The following is a 24,690-nucleotide window of genomic DNA, read 5'->3' as shown; positions in this document are numbered from 1 at the left end:
ATTAAGAATAATAAAAAAAAACATTTTTTGTGGAATTTTTGGATGCTCGGTCTTTATTTGCACGTTTCATTTGAACTTTTTGTTTTGGATTTCAGTTGAATATGTTAACAAAAAAAAAAATTGAAATACGGTATTTGATAAAATCCTGAGTATCAGGATAATATCCTGAGTAACGTATAAGCTTTTGAGGATGTAGAATATTTTGTTGGTAAATCCTTATTCAGAAAGATCAATAAATAGATAATTGATAATAATTTCTTTATTAATACAACACTAAAGAACACAAAGGCTTTGTCACACACTCATTCACTCCAGTTGTTGTAAAACAATGGAAAAAATCCCGTAGGATTGCAACATTTTTAGTGGCAGCTTTCAATTTGGTAACCTTTTTTTCTATGTGCATTTTATTTTTTTAATTAAACTCAATTGTAGAAAATACCAAAAAACCCTGCCTGACCCCAAAGATGAACATCAAGTCTGTAAACAGATCGTGTTTGTCCGATTTCCATTTTTGTTATGAAGATTTATATGCTGATAAGATTGTAAAGAAGAGGTTGTTCACCAGGGGCATTTACTCTGCAGATCTGCGTCACATATTTGTCTGTGTATTAAGAGGTCATTAAAATATTTACTATCATTCTAAGAAAAATAAACTGGAAAAGTGAAAATCTCCAAAGAAAAGCAAAGCTTGGCCTTATTCACTTACTCGCGAAGTTACATCTCGTGCTGTAAACCTTATCAGTGCAACATTTTGTTTTATTTAATTAGCTTATTTCTTGTTTTGATTAAAAAGTTGCTTAACCCCTTCCCGACATTTGACGTAATAGTACTGCATCGCGGGAGGTGCGTTCCCGCAAAATGCAGTACTATTACGTCAAGCTTCTGGCACCGGCTCCTGAACGGAGCCGGCGCCAGAAGCTGCAGGTGTCAGCTATATATTATAGCCGACACCTGTAAAGTGCATCTCATGTCGCAGAAAATAAGCCCTTACATGTCCAAATTGCCAAAAAAATAAAGATTGTATAGCCAATAAAAATTGACAATGCATAATCTGCTCTGAATGGCGCAGCTCCCTTCGATGCCCTGGCGTGTGCCCGTACAGCAGGTTACCACCACATATGGGGTATTATTATACACGGAAGAGATTGGGTATCAAATTTTGTGGAGCGTTTTGGTATTTTATCCACTGAGAATTTGTACATTTTATGAAAAACATATTAATTTAGCCAAAAAAAATTTACTTTCAAAATTGCATCTGATTTTGTTTTAACCCCTGTAAAACAATTAAAGGGTTAAAAAACTTCATAAAAGTTGTTTCACGTACGTTGAGGGGCGTAGTTTCTATAATGGGGTAATTTATGGGGTTTACTTTTATTTAGGTCTCTCAAAGTGATTTGAAACCTGAGCAGGTCCCTCAATAGCAGGATTTTGCGTTTTTTTGTGAAAAATCGCACCCAACGTTCAAAGGCCCATAACATCCTACAAAAATAAGAGTATGCATAAAAAACCATGTCCACATAAATTAGACATTTAGTGAATGTTAGGTATTATGTTTTTTTGCGGTTATGACTATGTATGGGAAAAAGTAGAACATTTTGAAGTTCAAAAATCAAAAATTTTTCCAAATTTTCACCAAATATCTGATTTTCTCATAAATAAATGCAAAACATACCACCAAAATTTTTCAAATAACCTGAAGTACAAAGTGTCACGAGAAAACAATTTTAAAATCACTTGGATATGTTAAAGCGTTCCGAAGTTATAACCACTTATAGTGACACAGGGCAGATTTGAAAAAATGGGCCGTGTCAGGAAGGTGAAAAGTGGCTTCAGCGTTAAGGGGTTAAGAGAGAATATATAGGGGCCTGCCTGCCAGGGATGGGGGGTGTATAGACAGCCCCTCCCCCTCCCTGGAGCAGTCACACTATTTTAGTTCATACAACACATTCAGGTTGATAATATGAAATAATTACTTATGTTAGAAATTATTATAATTTTACAAGTCCTATTTGCATTTCTTCAAAACTGGGATGATCGCCAAAAGTTTTCAAAGTTTCAAAAGTTTGGTTGTGACTTCTGAAAGGGGCCTTTACAAATGACAGAATGTAGCTACCTATAGGATACATCTTCATACAAAACAGTAACATTCTACTTAGGACTGGATACATTTCTATCTCTTGCCTATGTTTGCCCTTGCCTTGCGTTACACTATCTCCTATCACCATGTAGTCTTGCTGTTGACCAGCACAGGGTTCTCCGATCACTCATACATAGCCGCAGCCTATTAAACATGCCGGGACATTTGCAGTATTTTGTTTCCAGGTGGAACCAGTTTAACAAGATCCATGGGATGGGTATTCCGGAATCAGACCTCCGTTGTCTTCTGCTTGTATCCCACATACAATTGTCCTAAATTCCCTGAACTAGAAGTCTCTTATTGCATATGTTGAATGGACACTTATCTCTGTCTCCGTGACCGGACTGAGATCTGTCATTTAGACTATAGTAAGACGGACGTTCAGGATCAACTCGATGCAGTAATGACGGTCTATAGCATTTATGGCAGGGGCCAACTTGGGGTTGGTGATGGCTCACAGCAAAGGTATCCGGAGTTAGTAGAGACATTTCGGCTATCAGCTTTATTTTTTTTGGAGGAAGGATTAGTTTTTTTTTTTTAATTTTTTTTAATACAGATTTCTTTTAATGCTGTGGAATAGTAGTTGAATCAGAGCAATCCCATGGACATTCACTAGGTTGCTGCTTAGGTAGACTATTCCTAAAATTTACAATATTTAGTAATATTATGATTTTTAGCTGATGGGTTAGAGGGATATTCTGGTGTCTACAAGCAATTTCATTGTTTTCTTTTTATTTAGTTTATACTGGGCCTCATGACTCCTGCATATCCAATATAAGGCCTCTTACACGTGAACGTGTAACGCCTGGGTAAGCATACAGCCGCACGCTGGAGAGAAGAGCAGTGCTCACCCCTCCCCTCTCCATAGGGAGCAGTGCTCACCCCTCCCCTCTCCATAGGGAGCAACAATGCTCACCCTCCCCTCTCCATAGGAAACCCTGCAGACCGGGCATACATATTGGAACAGATAGATCTTGCTCTATCTTTATCCCCTTGAAGTTACTTAATGGTGACACTCGTGTGTGCTCAATGTACCATGTCCGTGAGCCAAAGGCGTCTATGGCGACCAATATCTGGTCGAAAATTCTGCACACATACATTTGTTCGAAAAGGGTCTAAGGAAGGTGTGAGTACACAGTATGATGTATACGATTACATTGGTTTCCATATGATGTAATTGCATTGATTGTATCATACATCTCCATAAGAAATCACAAATTATCACAATTACTGCAGATGATTAGAGCGGCTCCTGCCACACAGAGTGGATTCACATTGGCGCGTGTGTTACGCGCCTGTTGTGCGTTGTGTCTCTGTTTTGCTTCCAATTTGTATCTGCATCCGAAAAAAATGAAGGTTCAACATTGCTTAAAAAACACACCACCTATTTCCCAGTGTCCTCAGTTAAAAAAAAAAAACGGACTTGTCACCAGTTTTTTTTTGCAGACCCTTAGACTTACATTCGTAGTCTTCATCCTAGAAAAAAAAATAGGGCAGGCTTAAATTTTTTTTTTTCCATGGACATCGGGTTATAAAAAAAAAAAAAAGCCAATGTGAAAACACCCATAGAAAATAATGGCTAAGTAAGGCATCCGTGAAAAGCATGTTAAAGGATCCGTGAAAAACATGGATGTGAAAAACAACGCCGGCGTGAGGCCTTATCATGCAGAAGAGGACACCTCAGCCTCCACAAACTAGATATTTTAAGGGAAATGTAGAAAAGGATAACCATGATGTCACTCCAGTGGTCAGAGATGGGCTAGTCTGTAGCTGCCCATGTGATGCTGTGCTGAGGCATCATGGGATAGATAACAGTTTGCACTAACAGTGGTGTCAGCGCAGAGGGAAGGCTACACTGCAGGAAAATGAGGATCTCTCTTAGAAGCTGCAGGGAAATGAGGGTCTTTTACGCTCCGTCCTTCTATTGTGTATAGTACAACGAGTTTGGAGGAGCAGGGATGAAATTTTTTTTTTCTGTATTAATTCTTTTAATACATTATCTTGGTTTAATAAAGTAATTAGCTTCTTAGTGTTTGTGACCTGTGACAGGTCAGACTAAACAGCCAGCGCTACATTATGTCATCCGGTGTAGAACTCATATACAGGTACTTGTGAAATTTGGAGATTAGAAAACACCAGAGTTTTTCCCAAAGTCTAAGAAAGACGTCGTAAGTTGGAGACCTGTAGTTTAGAGTAAAAAAGCCTCAGTTTCACTAATTGCCGGTCTCCTAATTAATCATAGTACAATTATATTGTCCGGCATTCCGTTACTTTCACGGCACTTGGAGGATTTACAAAGGAATAAAGAACATAGTTCCCCTAATTGTCCTCTGTAATTGTGACAAATTAGTGGGTTGTTTTAATTGGAGCGCGATCTAGAGGTTTTTGTAGGCTCTAACTCCGCAGAGAGAGACAAATACATCCCTGTCTGAAGTTTATCTACTGAGAGACTATCGCCATAGTGCACAGTCATTTAACAAATGACCTTCGTCCCAATAATTGTAGCATGACAAGTCTGTCCTATCATTAATCCCCCAACGACACTGCAGATCCTGGATTCTCTGAGCTACATGCTTACATCTATAGACTAGCACTGCTGGCAGTCCTTAAAGGGTCTATCCATAATCATCCACAAGGCAAATTTGCATTACATAAGCTTTACAGGCATACCATGCCCGATGACTACCCATCCATCAATTTAGAGAAAATAGTGTTCATACATTTATGCTAATGAGCTTCCGGGTGCATAAGGGGTGGGGCCATAATTGCCGGTGCACCGGCTTACTTTTTTTTTTTCTCACTACACAGCACTGACACTTTACATAATACATTTGTAGAAATAAGGGCCGCCTTTATCAGGGCTTGTGCACCAGTTTTCTGGCATAAAAGCCATGAAATTAGTGAAAATTATGCCATACAGCTAGAAATTGTACCAATTTTCCCCCTTACGCCAACCCCACATGAAGGGGGTGCGGCCGGTGGCCTGCTCATGCCCTGCTCCTGCACACTTTCTATAGGGTGCAATTGTACGCCAGGCTGGCCCTAGCATTGTGCCCCTCCGGCACAGTGATGGAGCCTCCTGATAAATCCATCCGGTGCCAGTGGGCAAAATCATGCCCCAAGGTGTAGAAATAAGTAAACAGGTGCATAGACAAGAGCCTATCCGGCAAATGGACGCCCCTAGTACATAGCCATGGCTATGATTGGTCAGGGGCATATTGAGTCCTAGCGATTCGGCAGCCAGTACGGCAACATGTCCGGGTCAGGCGGATGAACCCAAACATTGGGTCCACTCATCTCTAATGTTGATACATCTTTTTTTTTTTAGCCAAATCTGTAGATTTTTAAATGAAGAGGCGGCCATCTTGCCTGAGTTGGGTAAAAAGCAGCAAAGGACCAGAGAAACCTGTAGTTTGGATATGACCAACTGATTCCTATGGGAAATTGTTGTGGGCTTCCTCTGTGACCTGCACGGAAGAGGAGGAACTGAATTGTCTATCAATAACTTTGTGAAAAGACAATGACGTTTTATGAAATACAAGTATATTTTCATTGTTACCTAGAATATACATCTGCTCCTCGATGTTCTGTGCTATGAGGAAACCGAGGACGGGTGGTAGTTTATTAAGCAGAGACACTTTGTTTTTGTGCACAATGAAGGTTTTATGCACATACAGTGGGTGGACTACAAAATTAGGCAAACTTAAAAAACGACAGTAGCGACTGCTCCGTCACATGAGCATAAAATAATCTTTGTTTTAACTAGGATTGAAAGTGCTTTGAAGCTCCGGCGTTTCTTCTTTATGTTATGTAATAGACAAAGCCATATTGATGCTGTGCTATCCATCACGTATTACTGCGCTTGTCTGCGTTTTAGGTTGTCAGAAATATTAGGGTCTACCTTAAAACATGAGATACTGAGAATTTCCAGATATCCCAAGTCTACTTAATGAAGTGCGAACCCCCCCCCCCCTAAAATACTAATACAATGTATAATTATACAAAGCCACAGATTCTGTAACAAAAGAGAAAGAAAACACTTACCTCATCTTTTCTCTGGTGATACAATGTTGCAGCATTGCTTGGTCTCCGTCTACCTTACCTCAGCAGCCAATCAGTGGTGACCTTTTACAGGCAGTCCCCAGGTTAGGGTTCTGCAGGTTTGTTCTTAAGTCGAATTTGTATGTAAGTCAGAACTGTATATTTTATAATGGTAACCCCAGCCAAAAAATGTTTTGGTCTCTGTGACAATTGGATTTTAAAACTTTTGGGTTGTCATAAGAACCAGGATTAACAATGAATCATTATGGCAGACACATCTGATAGCTCTTACAGCGCCAGGAAAACTAAAGAAGACCCTTACTGCTACTATAGGAATTCAGGAGGTAGATATTCAATGGAGGCTGCTGCTCAGATGCTTTGGATTAATTGATCATCAGTAAGTGTGACCGCTAAGTGAAGGTTTTGTCTCAGTCGTGAGTAGTGATGGCAAACCTTTTAGATACTGAGTCTGAGTTTAGAAACTACATCCAAAACCTATGTATTAAGGAAAAACTTATGTTTTACTGCTCTGCATCCGTTTCACATCGAATAATCAGCATGCGGACACCAATGCGGTGAAAGAAAGAGGGTAAATTTGGATTATCATTATAGCAACCCAAAAGGGTTTCCCTCAAAAGGAAGAATCGTGGGACCAACAGTGGGCACTCCAATGATAATCCAGCAATGTCTACACATCCTTGCCCCTCCTGCAGTAATAATACTAATTATTCCTTTATTTATATAGCGCACACAGATTCTGGAGCGCTGCACAGAGCTTGCAAAATTGGTCCCTGTCCCCAATGGGGCTCAAAATCTAATCATCCTATCAGTATGTTTTGGAGTGTGGGAGGAAACCGGAGGAGCCGGTGGCAACCCACGCAAACACGGAGAGAACATACAAACTCTTTGCAGATGTTGACCCTAGGACTTGAACCCAGGACCCCAGCACTACAAGGCTGTAATGCTAACAACTGAGCCGCATGTGGCCCTAACTGAACCCAACAAACAGATGCAATTGATTTTCATGTAATTTGTATTTGGGCATTTCACTTGACAGCTGAGTGTGCATGTGTGTGGTGGTTTTATGGAACATAAAACAGCATCTTTGTATCATGTAAAGATTATCATTCATATATGCAAAGTGATGTCTCTAAATATTCAGCAGAGCCAGGCTTTGTCATCCCTTATCTATCTATGTTCACAAATGTTTGTTCTGACCCTGAAGTGCACATAATGGGGAGACTTTGTCTTAGTTATTATTTCCTCCAAGTCATATAAAACTTCTGTGGCTTAGGAAAGAGGAAGTCAAGAATGTCATTTCTTCTGTAGAATTTCTGACGAATACTTAGTGCATTTTTTTTATCTGACATTTTATCCGGCATATGAGGGCTTGGTTTTTGCAGTGAGATTTGTATTTTGCAATGGGTCAATAGCAAAATGATTCCAATGTTCTAACTCTTTCCTGCAGCAAAACAGAATAAAACAGCTATTTTATAAAACAGTGTAATAAACATGATAAAATTATTCTGTAGGGTAGTATGATTAAGAAGACATGAAACATGAACAGGTTATGCCTATGTGTCTCCATATTGTGAGAGCTACGACAATTATATTCCTTCATCCAAAGAGGATTATTAGGACATGTTTATTGCGGGAAAAGGTACCGGTTAGATTGATACTATTATTGGTACATCTGACTTTTTGGTTGGTTTTTATTACATATTTCTGGGTGGTAGGAAGCACAAAAATTGTAATTATGAATTAATTTTTTTATTTTTTTTATACTCTTCACAATATGATATTATAATATCTGTGTGGCCAAGGTCAATACCAACGCGACAATACCAATTTTCTGGGGAGAGGGGTTATTTTTTTATAATACAAAATATTATTTAGAGAAACAGTCGATTTGTGTAGTTTTTTTTTTGGTGAATTTATTTTTAAAAACTTTAACTTTTTTTTAGTGTCCCGTAAGGGATTTACATTGGTGATACCTCGATCTCTCATACAATACATTTCAGTACTTCTGTACTACAATGTATTGTATCTGTCAATGATTTAATGACAGTTTGCCTATTAGATCCAGTCTTGGACAGGGCCTAATAGGCCACCGTACATGGCAGACAGAGGGTTCCCTCTGTCTCTCTACTTAGCATTATCAGGGCAGTCAAGGGGTTAAAACTGCCCAGCAAGGACGCGGCAGGTACCAAACTGTATGTAACAGCTGCCAGCACGAACAACAGGACGAAATAGATAGTCTTAATGCGTCCCCTAATTAGGACAATCTATTTCGTCCTGTGTCCTTAAGCAGTTAATCTGATGCAATTTGTCATTGTTTAGCTTAGGGAACCATTCCCAGGTCTGCATGCAAACATAAGAAACACATGGTGACACACGCATGGAGACACATACATGCAGTGTCGGACTGGGATACCTTGGGCCCACCAGTAAAATCTGATTTTGGGGCCCACCACGGCTATATAAAAATGATTGCTCTATGCTAAATATATGTATAAATTACAGCGAGGGTGCATTGCAGGGTCTGGGGGCCCACCGGTGGATCCACCTGTTCACCTGTGGGCCAGTCCGGACCTGCATGCATGGATGCTTGACTCCGCAAAGAGTAAGAAGCTGCTTCCAGACATCTCTTATCTCTCTTGGCATCAAAGGATAACATCTACTGAAATCCAACGTATTTAATCCTTCTTTACCCAACATCTGCTGTGGAGTTAAGGACGCCCCATACAGATTTGCCGGACTTTTATCCAGTGTGTATGGGCAGCTTTACCTTGGGTGTATCAATGGGGAAGGGGGTACAAGGGAACATATACATGTAAAGTGCCTTACACAGTTACTTAATATATGAGATAGAGGAGAGAAGGACTCATCCCCATAGGTCGCTGGTGGGGGTTTCCTGGTTACACAAAATGTAAAGGGGGGGGGGGGAGGGGGCGCGGTTGGACGCAAACACTAACATCATCGAATGTGGATTCAAGAGAAAAAAAAAATCTTGTAATGAGGAAAATTTCTCAATTAATAGGAAGTCGCAACTTGGAGAAGAAGTAGCAATGAGCTAATGTAACAAGCATTACATAAGGGGAGGCTATAACATTAGGCAGGGTCAGGCCCGGAAGATGGAGCCCAGTAATGGAATAGCGTAACTAGGAGAAGTTTATGTTGACTAAGACTTAGAGGGAAGTTATGAGAATTCATCCATAGTTCTGTGGTAAGTGTGAACTCAGGGGCGGACGGCAATACAATTAACCCAGAATTTTCCAGGTGGGCCGACCTCTGATGGTGGGGGGATGCTTCTTACTGCATGTTCTGTTTCTTTCCTTATTATGGACCACACTTGTCCATGTGGATATTGCTGTGCGGCTACCGGTAGTAGAGGCCATAGGTTTATTTTTTTTCCTACATACGTTTTTTTTAACATTAAATACAGCAACGTTCATCAAAAATATATAATATTCTTATCATTACACATGTGATATGTCTGGTATGTACGCATTTTACTTTTTAATCCGAGCTCTACTTAGTCATATCTTTATATGTGCGCTGTTTCCTTTATATAGTTCATGCACATCGCAGTTGCCCCAAACCCCATAAAACATACCTAATCTGCTGCAGAACCACATAATACACACATTAACTGCAGGAAAGCCTCATAATACACACCTCAACTGCTCCAGTACCGCATTATACAAACCTCAGCTGCTGCAGAACCCCATAATACACACCTCAACTGCTGCAGAACCCCATAATACACACCTCAACTGTTCTAGTACTGCATTATACAAACCTCAGCTGCTGCAGAACCCCATAATACACACCTCAACTGTTCTAGTACTGCATTATACACACCTCATCTGCTGCAGAACCCCATAATACACACCTCAGCTGTTCCAGAACTGCATAATACACACCTCAACTGCTCCAGTACTGCATTATACACACCTTATCTGCTGCAGAACCCCATAATACACACCTCAGCTGTTCCAGAACTGCATAATACACACCTCAACTGCTCCAGTACTGCATTATACACACCTCATCTGCTGCAGAACCCCATAATACACACCTCAGCTGTTCCAGAACTGCATAATACACACCTCAACTGCTGAAGACCATTGTAATACACAACTCAGCTGCCCCAAACACCATAATACACACCTCATGTGCTGCAAAACTTCATAATACACACCTCAGTTGCTACAGAACCCCATAATACAAACCTCAGCTGCTGTAGATCATCATAATACACACCACAGCGGTTACAAAACCTCATAATACACACCTCATATGCTGCAGAACATCATAATACACACCTCAGCTGCTCTCAACCCTATAACACATACTTCATCTGCTGCAAAACGTCATAATACACACCACAGCTGTTACAGAACATCATGATACACAACTCATCTGCTGCAGAACATCATAATACACACCACAGCTGTTACAGAACATCATAATACACAACTCATCTGCTGCAGAACATTAAGTACACACCTCATCTGCTGCAAAACTTCATAATACACACCTCAGCTTCTGCAGAACCCCATAAAAAACCTCAGCAGCTGAAGAACATCTTAATACACACCTCAGCTGCTACAGAATCCCATAATACACACCTCAACTGCTGAAGAATACATAATACACACCACAGCTCCTCCAAACCCCATAACACATACCTCATCTGCAGCAGAACATCATAATACACCCCTCAGTTGTAGAGGAAACTGATTTCACACACAATATCTACCAGTACAAGTCCTAAGATTCCATCTGGATCGGCACATTTATTGTCATTGTGGTTTGCTGACTCTGCTTCTCTGTAATAGCTCCACCTTCTACCTTGGTTTGTACTTAAGTTGAATTTGTATGCAAGTCAAAACTGTATATTTTATAATGGTAGATCCAGACAAAAACATTTTTTGTCCCAGTGACAATTGCATTTTCAACATTTTTAGCTGTAATGGGACGAAGGATTGTCCATAAAGCTTCATTACAGACACCTTACAGCTGATCATTGCAGTCTGGGACTATAGTAACATCCAGAGAGCCTCACCAGATGTCACAGGGGGCTGAGGGGTCCGTCTGTAAGTAGGGGTCGTCTGTAAGTCGGGTGTCCTTAAGTAGGGGACCACCTGTAATCTATTAATTTTTGCAATGCAAATATAATTTGGGCAACTACATGATGACCTCCACATGATATACATATAAAATATCAGAGGATTCTTCTGTGTAGCAGAACCCAGCGATGGCGGCTCCTAGGAGAGAGCGGTGTCAGATGGAGAGGGGAGAAATGGTGGATGTCAGGATGATTCAGTAGATGTGTGCGCACGCTCCGGTGAAGAGTAATTGCTTTACTCTTTGTGATATATAGAGACTTACTCTTTGTGCATGGACCTGCGTGCGATACATAAAGTAAAGAAGCGGCGGCTACGTGGCTGTGGCTGTCTAGTGTATCAGATATCGGGACACAGTGCAGGGGATATAAACCAGTCTCTGGCTGATTAAATGTCAAACATCAAAACACCTCAAGACTAAAATGTATTAAAAGCCAAGATGTGAGATGTATTTCTATGAAGGATGCGGCAGCACAAGTTCTACGGCACGACTTACCTCTCCGCCAAAGTGCTGTGTATAGCCAACAGCATGCTCTCTACATAGCATGGAAATACAACCAAATAATGCAAAGTTTTCCAAAAAATACTCTGCAATACAATTGGGCCAATTCATTGAAGTCTCACAGGTTCTGACAGTGCAGAGATCGGCAGCTCTAGTCTTTTGCTTCGAGAGATTCATCATGTTGATAGTGAATCGTTGCAGTATAAGGCTACATTCACACGACCGTATGGGGGACGTATATACGGCCGATATACGTCCCCCATAGATGGCAAATGGGCGCACAGCGCCCTACTGGAGCGGTACGGTGCAGCACACGTGCGGCACTGTACCGCTCCGTACCCGGGAAAAAGATAGGACATGTCCTATCTTTTCCCGTAATACGGCGCCGTGCGCTATGTATCCCTATGGTGAGGGGCGGGGGTGAGCGGCGCTCACCTCCTCCTCCTCTCCCCGTCCACTGCCGTTGCCCGCTACGGTACGGGCGGGCAACGGCAGTGTGAATGTAGCCTAAGTCTGTGGAGTTGTACTTTTCCATTCGCTTTTACCTGTGCGACACAATTCGGCACACATTTCCCAACTATTTCCTACCCGCCACTCCCCCTTTTTTTTCTAGGCCACGCCCCCATTTGTCAGACAGGTCGGAAAAGGGTAAAAAAAATTTGGTGTAAATTTTTTTGGTGTAAATGACACTAGAAGTCCAGCCAAAGGGGCTTCATGAATTTCCTCCATTGCATCTTGTAGCAGCATACAAAGTTAGATTAAAGCAGAAGAGAGAGGCGATGTGGGCGCCACATGTGTGAAAAAACGTTTACAGAAGGGATTTGGTGATATTCTGAGAATAATGCTCACCTATCCTGGTTGTACAGTCGGTACAACACGTGAAACCGCTTTTGATGTCGAGTCTTTTAGGCAGCCGTCCTGGATTTAGTGGCAGAAGCTTTATGTAAGTGAGGAAGAGCCTTGTTCAGGCTCGAAACGCGTATTGCACAGCTTATTAATAAAAGAATTGAACGATAAACATCTGGAATTAGAGTGATTGGCGCCGACCACAATCCTGGGAATTACCACTACCAAGAGCATACAATGTTGCAAGTTCTTAGAACTGTTGCTATCAGTTAGTTACATAGCTATATCTTCTTACAGTCTAAAAAAGTCCCTGAAACCATACAAAAAATAGATGTTTATCAGGGGTGAATTTCTGAAAAAGTCACAGAAACCATACAAAAAAAATAAAAAAAAATATGGCTGTTTATCAGGGGTGTATTAAGACTGCCACAGGTCCTGGGCTGTATGAATATTACAATTCTAGGAGTCACTTCCTACATCTGGTACTAGGATCAGCTTCTTGGGGAATGGAGGATATGTCCCTTCTGCTACTTTCAGTCTGCGGTTTAAGGACCTTTGGAGGAACTTCAAAGGTCCTAAAATGGGTCTTGTGTACACATGTATTCAGAATAAGAACAGATGTACAAGGATTTCATGGGTGAAGGTCCTTCTCAGTATAACATTTGCCTATATTATAATCCACCACAGCTTTTTATAGGTTTCTCTTCCTGTACGGTGGACCTGGCAAGCGACTTTGACTACTCGCTCTGCCTGACCCCTTGGTACCACGTTCTGGTGTCACTGTTACCGCTGGGCCAGCTGCTATCTATACTGGGGCCATCACAAGAGGTAGTGGCCTTGCCATCTCTCTGCAGATCCCTGTATAGGGGTAAAAAGAGTGAATATCGGAGCAGTCCAGGGATAACGCCCTTAGGGTGAAGACACACATGGCGTTTTTGGGCCGTTTTGGGGCCGTTTTTACTAAGTGCGTTTTCAGATCGTTAAAAAAGCATGCGTTAAAAAACGCATCCGTTTTTTTAAAACGCTTGCGTTTTTGAAAAACGCATGCGTTTTTGTCAGTTTGTCAGTTCTTGCAGAATTACTGAACCATATTCAGTAAAAGTGCCACCAGCGCAGACTAAGGAGATCAGATCTACAGCCGATTTTAAGAAAATAGAACAAAAACTTGAAAGATGCACTTATATGACCAAAAAAGTCACACAGTAACAATATGGACAGTAGTGAAGTCCTGTTTTTAATTTAATAATATATTGTAAAAGAGGAAGGACCTTGAAGATGACAAAACACTGCAGAAAATGACAGTGTTACAAAGCAGACCACAACGAAAATACAGTCTAATCCAGCCAGAGCTCTCCAAACACTGCCAAAGCTGCATCCACACCTAACTACTGAGGGAACAGAGCTCTGCACACCTGTAATAAACAGGGCTCATTTATCTATGTTCTCCCTTATTTGGGCTCTTTTTTTCACCTTGTGGAGTATCCTTTTTTTTTTTTGCGCCTCATTTGTCTTTGTAGTGTCAATTCGTTGCCAAATTCAGTTTTTGTAAAACACTTTTTAGGCACACGTTTAAAAAAAGGTGCAATTTTTTGCACAACGCATACCATTGTCTTTCCTACACGTGATCAGGACTGAAGTGTTTTTGCTCAATTATGTGCCCTTTTTTAAGCACAAACAATGTAAAATCGGGCGCAAACACCTGGAAGCAGGAGAAATAAAAAGACAAATTAGGCACAAACCAGGAAACTGCTACACGTGAACTACTTTAAAGGGGACCTACCACCACGATTCTACCTATATAGGTAGAACGGGTGGTAGGTGGATGAATGGGACGTAAGGATAGCCCTTTTTGGGCTAATCCTTACGTCCCGGCTATCCTTTTGTAAACTTTAATGAGTTTATATGCTAATTTATTTAAGCGGCTACTGGGGCGTGGAGTAGCCGGACATGAGGCTACAAGTCGCGGCTACTCCACGCCCCAGTAGCCTCGTTCCTCCGCCTACCAGGTAATCTTAGGCGCACAGCTCCTCGTAGCTGCGCGCCCTCGTCCGAGTACCCGGCGTTCTGCGCATGGGCAGTAGCGCCAGCCTCGGAGCTACGGCCGCGCACCCATAGGCCTGCGTTCTGCGCATGCGCAGAACGCAGGATATTCGCACGAGCTGCGCGCCAAAGATTACCTAATGTATTTCTATAATCATATAAATACATAGGATAGTTGAGATGCTCTATGATAAATATATGTATAAATTACAGAGAGGATACCTTGTCCATCACTACTTATACATGGTCTGGGGGCCCACCGGTGGATCCACCTGTTCACCTGTGGAACATTCCGAGCCTGCCACCAATGCACCCAAAATATCACTAAAAACCAACCAAAAGGCCAGCATCGTACTAAGATAAATCTGTTCCTTCCTTTTACTTGCTGTTACAGATTTTTTCTTGAATGGAGTGGATAGATAGAAGTAAAGACTGAACGAGAGATATGAAATAGATACATTTTATAGACAGATAGATTGACAGATATGATTGTTAGAATTATAGAGAGATATGAAATAAATATATAACAGATAGATAGAGATATAGGAGATATCTCTCTCTCTCTCTCTCTCTCTCTCTCTCTATATATATATATATATATATATATTATATATATATGAGATAGATAGATATGAAATAGATAGATAGGAGATAGAAAACAGAAACTGGCAGCACTCCTTTAGTGTGAAAAAAAAGGGTGTTTATTCCATCCTATGCAACGTTTCAGCTGTATCCCAGCCTTTCTCAAGCATCATGTGCAGTGTTACAACCAAACATATAAAGGCACAATGTAGTGACATCATCAGTGAGTCATTAGCATATTAGTGCAACAATGTAGAGAAACAATCAAAGAAGTGTATATATACAAATATACAAGAGCATAAAAATCACGTCATCACAGTTGTATGTACAGCAAATCACATAAACAGTGGCAGAACAGTGCATAACCATGTATACATAAAAACTAATGTATGCAATCAGTGAGAAGTGACGAGGACCCTCCTGACCAATTCGGAGCTAGAATAGCATATCGCGTCAGAAAGGCGTGACTAAGCATGTCTATGTTATCGTAAATAGCACAAACGTAAACAAACGGGCGCGTGCGCCAAATAATGAAGGGTGCGCCATATTGTGTCCAAGCTTTTTTTAGATAGGAGATAGATAGATATAGATAGACAAATATGATATAGATATGAGATAGATAAATATGAGATAGATAATACGTCGATTATTTTCTAAAAACAGAAGAGGCAGTACTACAAATGGAAAGTGAAAAAGTTGTGGTTCCTAAAAATGATGTTTTAATCTCTATACAGGATCTTTCTAAATACTTTTGAGATAAACAGAAAGATAGATAGATCTGAGATAGATAGGAGATAGATAGATAGATATGAGATAGATATGAGATAGATAGATATGAGATAGATAAGAGATAGATAGATAGATAGATAGATAGATAGATAGATAGATAGATAGATATGAGACAGATACATAGATAGATAGATAGATAGATAGATAGGAGATAGATATGAGATAGATAGATATGAGATAGATAAGAGATAGATAGATAGATATGAGATAGATATGAGATAGATAGATAGATATGAGACAGATACATAGATAGATAGATAGATAGATAGATAGATAGATAGATACATAGATAGATAGATAGATAGATAGATAGATAGATAGATATGAGATAGATAGATAGATAGATAGGAGATAGATAGATAGATAGATAGATAGATAGATAGATAGATATGAGATAGATAGATAGATGGATAGATAGATAGGAGATAGATAGATAGATAGATGATAGATAGATGGATAGATAGATATTAGATAGATAGATAGATAGATAGATATGAGATAGATAGATAGATAGATAGGAGATAGATAGATAGATAGATAGATATGAGATAGATAGATAGATGGATAGATAGATAGGAGATAGATAGATAGATAGATGATAGATAGATGGATAGATAGATATTAGATAGATAGATAGATAGATAGATAGATAGATAGATAGATAGATAGATAGATAGATAGATAGATGATAGATAGATGTGTAAGTGTAAGATAAGGCAAAGGCTACTGGTGCTTAGTGCGTGTTACATGGGTGATTGCATCCAGTGTCACCCAGCCTCTCGGCGCTCTACCTTCATCAGCCTTGTGGTTGACGCGGGCATCTTGCCCAGAACTGAACAGAATAATTAGGCTAAGAAGAGACAAATTTATCTCTCTTCCTAAGCTCTTTAAAGCAGAACAAGCCGGCTCTTTTCTCCTCGCCGTACAAGCAGCTCCAGTGAGTAATAATGTGGTAGAAAAGGAGAAAGTGAAAAAAACCCCCTGCGATGCAAATGAGAGGCTCAGGGTGAAACGCTGCCCTGTTATTGTGGATCAGTCTTACATACTAGAAGAGCATGTTCCTTTCACACTGCTGTAATCCTAGAAGTTCACTGGCCTAAAACCCTAACAAGGAGAAGTCTTGTTAGGAGAAATTAAGTGAGTGCTCCGACTGCCAAGCTGTACGGTGCGCTCACCTGCAACTCACCTGTGATGGGGCTTTTAGCATCTGTTATCAAAATAATAGGCACAAAAGAAAGGCTTTACTTATGTGCATCTCCACCCAGCAAATTATCCCCGGTACCTGCAGGCCTGGCACTGGGGCCTTGTTGGCCTCAACTTTTGTATCTTGTGAATAGAGTTTGGCATGGAGACGTGTGAGAGATTTCCTGAGCATCACACACAGTATCAGTGTAGTTCCCAATAGTCACTGCTATGTATAGTAAAGTGGCAACATAGTTACATCTCTGTACTTATTGTCATATTACGCAGATTACTTTTTATTTAGTAATTTTAAGTAATATTTGGCAATTTATTTTACAATATTCCTTTACAATGGAAGTGGCCATTTATAACTCAAACCCAATAACATGATGCACTTTGATATCACATGACAAAAGGCACTGAAATCAACGGGAAACATCAAGTCCAGATTGTAACTGTAACTGTTTACTTAAAGTAAACCTGGCATCAAAATCCATTATGATAAACCAGGGACATTACTCATAGATTCAACTACCGTGACTGTGGAATCTTCTTTTATTTGTTATCCATGGCCTCCTTCCTTCTATAATCAACTTTTAGAATTATGCTAATGCGCCTGAAGGGCTCTGGGGGCATTACTAGACCCCCTCGGTGGCCTCCTTCCTTTTAAAAATCAACTGTTATAATTATGCTGATGAGCCTAAAGGGCTCTGGGGGCATTACCAGAGCCCCTCATTGTTGCAGATTCACAGGTTGTTACCATGATCAGAACAGAGGCACCCAAAACTTTTTATATAATGAAACTAAATGTATACTGGTTCCTTGGCTCCTGCCGCACCCTCCAAGATTCCCAAATTGCGTCACATCAATCAAATGTGGAAGATCTGAGAAAGGTGGGTTCTCAGATTGGCGCATATAACCTTTAGGTGATGTGTCAGTGTAATGGAGCGAATAGTTCTTCTTTATTACATCTTAGGGGACTATGACAACTGCATGTGGCCAAGGCTTTGAATACTCTTGGTGCATGATTTTTCAGGTAGCACTGAAGTATTTCTACAAAACTGCTCGCCCACTGGGTGCCATAGATTAGTAGGAATTTTGGTGTGCGGTTGCAGAGTAATATAACTTCTAGGCAAAAAAGTAATGTCAGGATTAGGGGTAGTGGACCCACTGGACCACCGTGGATGATGACGTAAGCCGTCACATGGAAGCAGAGTCTAAGTGGCACCTGGTTTTCACCAGAGCCCGCCGCAAAGCGGGTTGGATTTGATGTGACGTGGTACCACCAGGTTGCTTAACAGACGCGATGGTGGCCAAGGCGAAGTACAGAATCGTGAGGCAGAGACGGAGTCAGGGACAGGCAGGAGGTCAGGACGGGCAGCAAAGGATCAGAGTTGGGTATGTAGCGGAAGGTCAGGACAGGCAGCACAGGAGCGAAGTCTGGAACGGAATCGAGGTCACAACGGGAAAGCACTCAACGCACAGGACATAGGGAACAAGCTTTTTCTTAGGCCCAAGGCTCAAAGATCCGGCAGGGGACACAGGAAGAGTCCAGGAATTTATCTGGGAAGGTGGTCAGCCAGCACCGATCTTTGGTGCGCTTGCCCTTTTAATCTTAGAGGCGGGGACGCCCGCCGAAGTGGGGAGACCGTTGCTGGAGCGCAGGGAGGTAAGTGAACCTGATGCTGGCGTGAGGGGGCACAGGGAGGCACAAAGGTGCGTCTGCGACCCGGGACATGGGTGGCAGGAGCCCCCGTGACAAGTAACTTGAAGCTGCTGTGTTGCAATGATCTGTACCAGGTCCCCATCTTTAATATATTTTTATGGTCGTGATCTTTTCATGTTGAGAAGAGACATTATATAAGCAATTGTACCCCCACCGCTTTCAGGTAATTCAAATATTTACCTTAACCTAAATTTCAATTTAGGTTTCTTATATTCATTGATTCAGAGGCAAAGTCTTTGTGTCTTGTTTTTTATGTTTAGGCCTTTTGGACGCATCTAAAAATAAGTCTCCTAATCCAAGTTAAAAAGAAAAGTTTGCCACACATGCTCAATAGTCGTTCCGTTTTATGAGGAAAGCTTCATTTGTTTTGTAACCAAAATCTATGTCCTGTACATTAAAATGATTGCGGCGACTGATAAATCTGCAGACACCAGTTAATAATTAGACTGAACAATGACTCGCAGCATGAAAAGGAAACAGAATTTACATATTAAACAAAGTGTCAATTGTACTGAGATCCAGCACAACAAAAAATAACAATATTTTAATATTTGTTATTGCGTCTAATAGGAGGGGGGACACATTTTTCACTTTATATTTGTTATCCATGGCCTCCTTCCATGTAAAATGCACTTTTATAATGATGCTCATTTGCCTGAAGGGCTCTGGGGCATTAGCAGACCCCCTCAGTGGCCTCTTTCCTTCTAAAATCATCTGTTATAATTATGCTAATGAGTCTAAAGGGCTCTGGGGGCATTACCAGAGCCCCTCAGTGCTGCAGATTCACAGGTTGTTAACATAATCAGAACTGAGGCAACCAAGTCTTTTTATATAATGAAACTAAATGTATACTGGTCCCTTGGCTCCTGCCGCACCCTCCCAGAGTCCCAAATTGCGTCACAACAATCAAATGTGGAAGATCTGGGATCTCTTTATATGTAAAACAACAGTGAAAAGGTACAACATATAATAACAGAACAAGTCTTCTATAACAGAATGGCCTGACATTCCTAATATCCTGACAAAAACTGGGAAATTATTGGCAAACTGTAACACATCACATGTCTTTAGACGGATAGAAGGAAAAGATAGGAGAGATCATGGATGCATCAGGGAGATAAGATCGATAGATAGTAGTAGATAATGGATTGATGGATAATACATGATAAATACAATGTTGATATATTTGTACAGATCCATCTTTTCTATAACTTTCCTTTGTATTAAATTGTTGATGAAGAATTAACGTATTTGTATTAAGTAAATTCTGGCTGAAAAATAAATTTTCTGCAAAGATGACATCATGGTAAAGTACTCCAGTGTCTGTGTGTTAAAGGCGATTTCTAGTCTCACACAAATCTACATGAACAATAGGGAGTGATGGTGTCTTGGTGTATAGGGAGTGATGGTGTCTTGGTGTATAGGGAGTGATGGTGTCTTGGTGTATAGGGAGTGATGGTGTCTTGGTGTATAGGGAGTGATGGTGTCTTGGTGTATAAGGAGTGATGGTGTCTTGGTGTATAGGGAGTGATGGTGTCTTGGTGTATAGGGAGTGATGGTGTCTTGGTGTATAAGGAGTGATGGTGTCTTGGTGTATAGGGAGTGATGGTGTCTTGGTGTATAAGGAGTGATGGTGTCTTGGTGTATAGGGAGTGATGGTGTCTCGGTGTATAGGAAGTGATGGTGTCCTGGTGTATAGGGAGTGATGGTGTCTTGGTGTATAGGGAGTGATGGTGTCTTGGTGTATAGGGAGTGATGGTGTCTTGGTGTATAGGGAGTGATGGTGTCTTGGTGTATGGGGAGTGATGGTGTCTTGGTGTATAAGGAGTGACAGTGTCTTGGTGTATAGGGAGTGATGGTGTCTTGGTGTATAAGGAGTGATGGTGTCTTGGTGTATAGGGAGTGATGGTGTCTCGGTGTATATGAAGTGATGGTGTCCTGGTGTATAGGGAGTGATGGTGTCTTGGTGTATAGGGAGTGATGGTGTCTTGGTGTATAGGGAGTGATGGTGTCTTGGTGTATAAGGAGTGATGGTGTCTCGGTGTATAAGGAGTGATGGTGTCTCGGTGTATAGGGAGTGATGGTGTCTTGGTGTATAGGGAGTGACGGTGTCTTGGTGTATAAGGAGGGATGGTGTCTTGGTGTATAGGGAGTGACGGTGTCTTGGTGTATAGGGAGTGACGGTGTCTTGGTGTATAGGGAGTGACGGTGTCTTGGTGTATGGGGAGTGATGGTGCCTTGGTGTATAAGGAGGGATGGTGCCTTGGTGTATAAGGAGTGATGGTGTCTTGGTGTATAGGGAGTGATGGTGTCTTGGTGTATAGGGAGTGATGGTGTCTTGGTGTATGGGGAGTGATGGTGCCTTGGTGTATAAGGAGGGATGGTGCCTTGGTGTATAAGGAGGGATGGTGTCTTGGTGTATAGGGAGTGATGGTGTCTTGGTGTATAGGGAGTGATGGTGTCTTGGTGTATAGGGAGTGATGGTGTCTTGGTGTATAGGGAGTGATGGTGTCTTGGTGTATAGGGAGTGATGGTGTCTTGGTGTATAAGGAGTGATGGTGCCTTGGTGTATAGGGAGTGATGGTGTCTTGGTGTATAGGGAGTGATGGTGTCTTGGTGTATAGGGAGTGATGGTGTCTTGGTGTATGGGGAGTGATGGTGTCTTGGTGTATAGGGAGTGATGGTGTCTTGGTGTATAAGGAGTGATGGTGTCTTGGTGTATAGGGAGTGATGGTGTCTTGGTGTATAGGGAGTGATGGTGTCTTGGTGTATAGGGAGTGATGGTGTCTTGGTGTATGGGGAGTGATGGTGTCTTGGTGTATAGGGAGTGATGGTGTCTTGGTGTATAGGGAGTGATGGTGTCTTGGTGTATAAGGAGTGATGGTGTCTTGGGGTATAGGGAGTGATGGTGCCTTGGTGTATAAGGAGGGATGGTGTCTTGGTGTATAAGGAGTGATGGTGTCTTGGTGTATAGGGAGTGATGGTGTCTTGGTGTATAGGGAGTGATGGTGTCTTGGTGTATAGGGAGTGATGGTGTCTTGGTGTATAGGGAGTGATGGTGTCTTGGTGTATAGGGAGTGATGGTGTCTTGGTGTATAAGGAGTGATGGTGCCTTGGTGTATAGGGAGTGATGGTGTCTTGGTGTATAGGGAGTGATGGTGTCTTGGTGTATAGGGAGTGATGGTGTCTTGGTGTATAGGGAGTGATGGTGTCTTGGTGTATAGGGAGTGATGGTGTCTTGGTGTATAGGGAGTGACGGTGTCTTGGTGTATAGGGAGTGATGGTGTCTTGGTGTATAGGGAGTGATGGTGTCTTGGTGTATAGGGAGTGATGGTGTCTTGGTGTATAGGGAGTGATGGTGTCTTGGTGTATAGGGAGTGACGGTGTCTTGGTGTATAGGGAGTGATGGTGTCTTGGTGTATAGGGAGTGATGGTGTCTTGGTGTGTAGGGAGTGATGGTGTCTTGGTGTATAAGGAGTGATGGTGTCTTGGTGTATAGGGAGTGATGGTGTCTTGGTGTATAGGGAGTGATGGTGTCTTGGTGTGTAGGGAGTGACGGTGTCTTGGTGTATAGGGAGTGATGGTGTCTTGGTGTATAAGGAGTGATGGTGTCTCGGTGTATAGGGAGTGATGGTGTCTCGGTGTATAAGGAGTGATGGTGTCTTGGTGTATAAGGAGTGACGGTGTCTTGGTGTATAGGGAGTGATGGTGTCTTGGTGTATAGGGAGTGATGGTGTCTTGGTGTGTAGGGAGTGATGGTGTCTTGGTGTATAGGGAGTGACGGTGTCTTGGTGTATAGGGAGTGATGGTGTCTTGGTGTATAGGGAGTGATGGTGTCTTGATGTTACTGTTGATACTGTAGCAATGCCATGATAGTCAGCTGCTAGGAGGTTAGAGCCAAGGACGGGGGCATATCTAGTCTATAAGTTATTCCAAACTATCCAAAATTTTTCAATGAATATATTGATGAAGCTATTAAAGGAGAGGAGGCAGCACACGTCCAAATCCGTTTCCCCTGGAGCACAGAGACATATTGGTTTGGACAGTGCGGTTTGGTCAGGCTGGGCGAGTCTCTTTTGAAGTCTTACAATTACTGTCCATAGCTGGGGTGTGGTGGGTGAGGCTGTATTATCAGGGCTGCAGTGTCTGGCTCTAGCAGACCGTCTACCTCTGCCCGGTGTTGGGAAGGTCCTAGGGTCAGAGGCGGATTTGGAAATCCCTCTGTTATTGAGGCCATGTCTTCCAGCACCACCCTGATACTTGCTGCACTTGCATCTTTGTAGCCAAGTCTTGTATTGCAGGTCTGATTTGTTTGCCCCATAGACATGGGGGTGCAAAATGAAAGGCACATTTCATGCCCTATACAAGGATATCATAGCAGGCTACAAGAGCCAAAACACATGCAAATTGACTCAATGCAGGGGAATTATTCTAAAGGGTGGAGATGTTGCCTTAGGGAGACCTTAAAGGGATAGTCCCATTTCAGCAAATGAGTGTCATTGACTATACAGTTTTCCAATACACTTATTGTATCAATTCCTTATGATTTTCTGGATCTCTGCTTGCTGTCATTCTGTATGAAGCTTCATTGTTTACTTCCAGGGGACAGAAATCTGACTATGGTCACACAGGTGCACGGCTCATTATATCACACAGGTGCACGGCTCGTTAGTATCATAGAGAGTAATCAGAGCTGTCTGTTATAACGAGCCGTGCACCTGTGTGACCATGGTCAGATTTCTGTCCCCTGGAAGTAAACATAAAAGCTTCCTATAGAAGGAAATCAGGCAGAGATCCTGTGAGGAATTCATACAGAAAGTACATTGGAAAAAGTTATAATTTTTCATCATAAAAACAATAATATTAATTTGCCGAAATGAGAACATCCCTTTAAGGTGTCTCTTTACAATAGCTGTACTATACATCATACATTATAGTTTGATTTTGCATTGAGATACAGGTTTAGGTTACATGTCTTGTCCCCTTCTGGAAGCTCATCAGAAATGGGCTCTGTTCACAGTAGAATCATGGATATGGTTAGCAGTGTAATAGAATATCTCAGTAACTCCTCATCTATTGGGGCTCGGCTTGACTTTTTCCTCTTGGATCCCATATGCCTTTATGAAATCATACGTATGCAGATGTTGATAACTTAGTGGTGCCCAACACTGGTCAATCACTATTTCACATAATAGATGTGCCTCTTCTAGGTTCAGCTGAGCATGCATGTGCTCTCAATAGGGAGTGGAGACTTAGGGTGAAGACACACATGGCGTTTTTGGGCCGTTTTTACTAAGTGCGTTTTCAGATCGTTAAAAACGCATGCGTTAAAAAACGCATCCATTTTTTAAAAACGCATGCGTTTTTTGAAAACGCATGCGTTTTTGTCCGTTTTTCATTGCGCAATTTCGGAAAACCGGACAAAAACGCATGCGTTTTTAAAAAACGGATGCGTTTTTTAACGAATGCGTTTTTAACGATCTGAAAACGCACTTAGTAAAAACGGCCCAAAAACGCCATGTGTGTCTTCACCCTTAGGGTGAAGACACACATGGCGTTTTTAGTTTTCAGATCATGAAAACGCATGCGTTTTTGTCTGTTTTTAATTGCGCAGATTTGGAAAACCGGACAAACACGCATGCATTAAAAAAAAAACGGATGTGTAAACGCACTAACTAAAGGGTGACATCACCCTAAAGGATCATGTCTGCTG

General features: G+C 41.6%; 1 long non-coding RNA gene across 1 annotated transcript in view; it reads right to left on the bottom strand.

Moving 5' to 3' along the window:
- Positions 1–3,135: 3,135 nt before the first annotated feature.
- The window catches only part of LOC140104601 (uncharacterized), a 163,220-nt gene continuing 141,665 nt past the window's right edge, over positions 3,136–24,690 (bottom strand). Inside the window, exon 10 of the long non-coding RNA XR_011850374.1 lies at positions 3,136–3,613. This is a non-coding gene — a long non-coding RNA (uncharacterized lncRNA). The remainder of the gene's footprint in view (positions 3,614–24,690) is intronic.

The sequence above is a fragment of the Engystomops pustulosus genome, chromosome 10 (assembly GCF_040894005.1).
Source record: "Engystomops pustulosus chromosome 10, aEngPut4.maternal, whole genome shotgun sequence".
Classification (NCBI taxonomy): Eukaryota; Metazoa; Chordata; class Amphibia; order Anura; family Leptodactylidae; genus Engystomops; species Engystomops pustulosus.
This window is presented reverse-complemented; position numbering and strand designations above follow the sequence as displayed.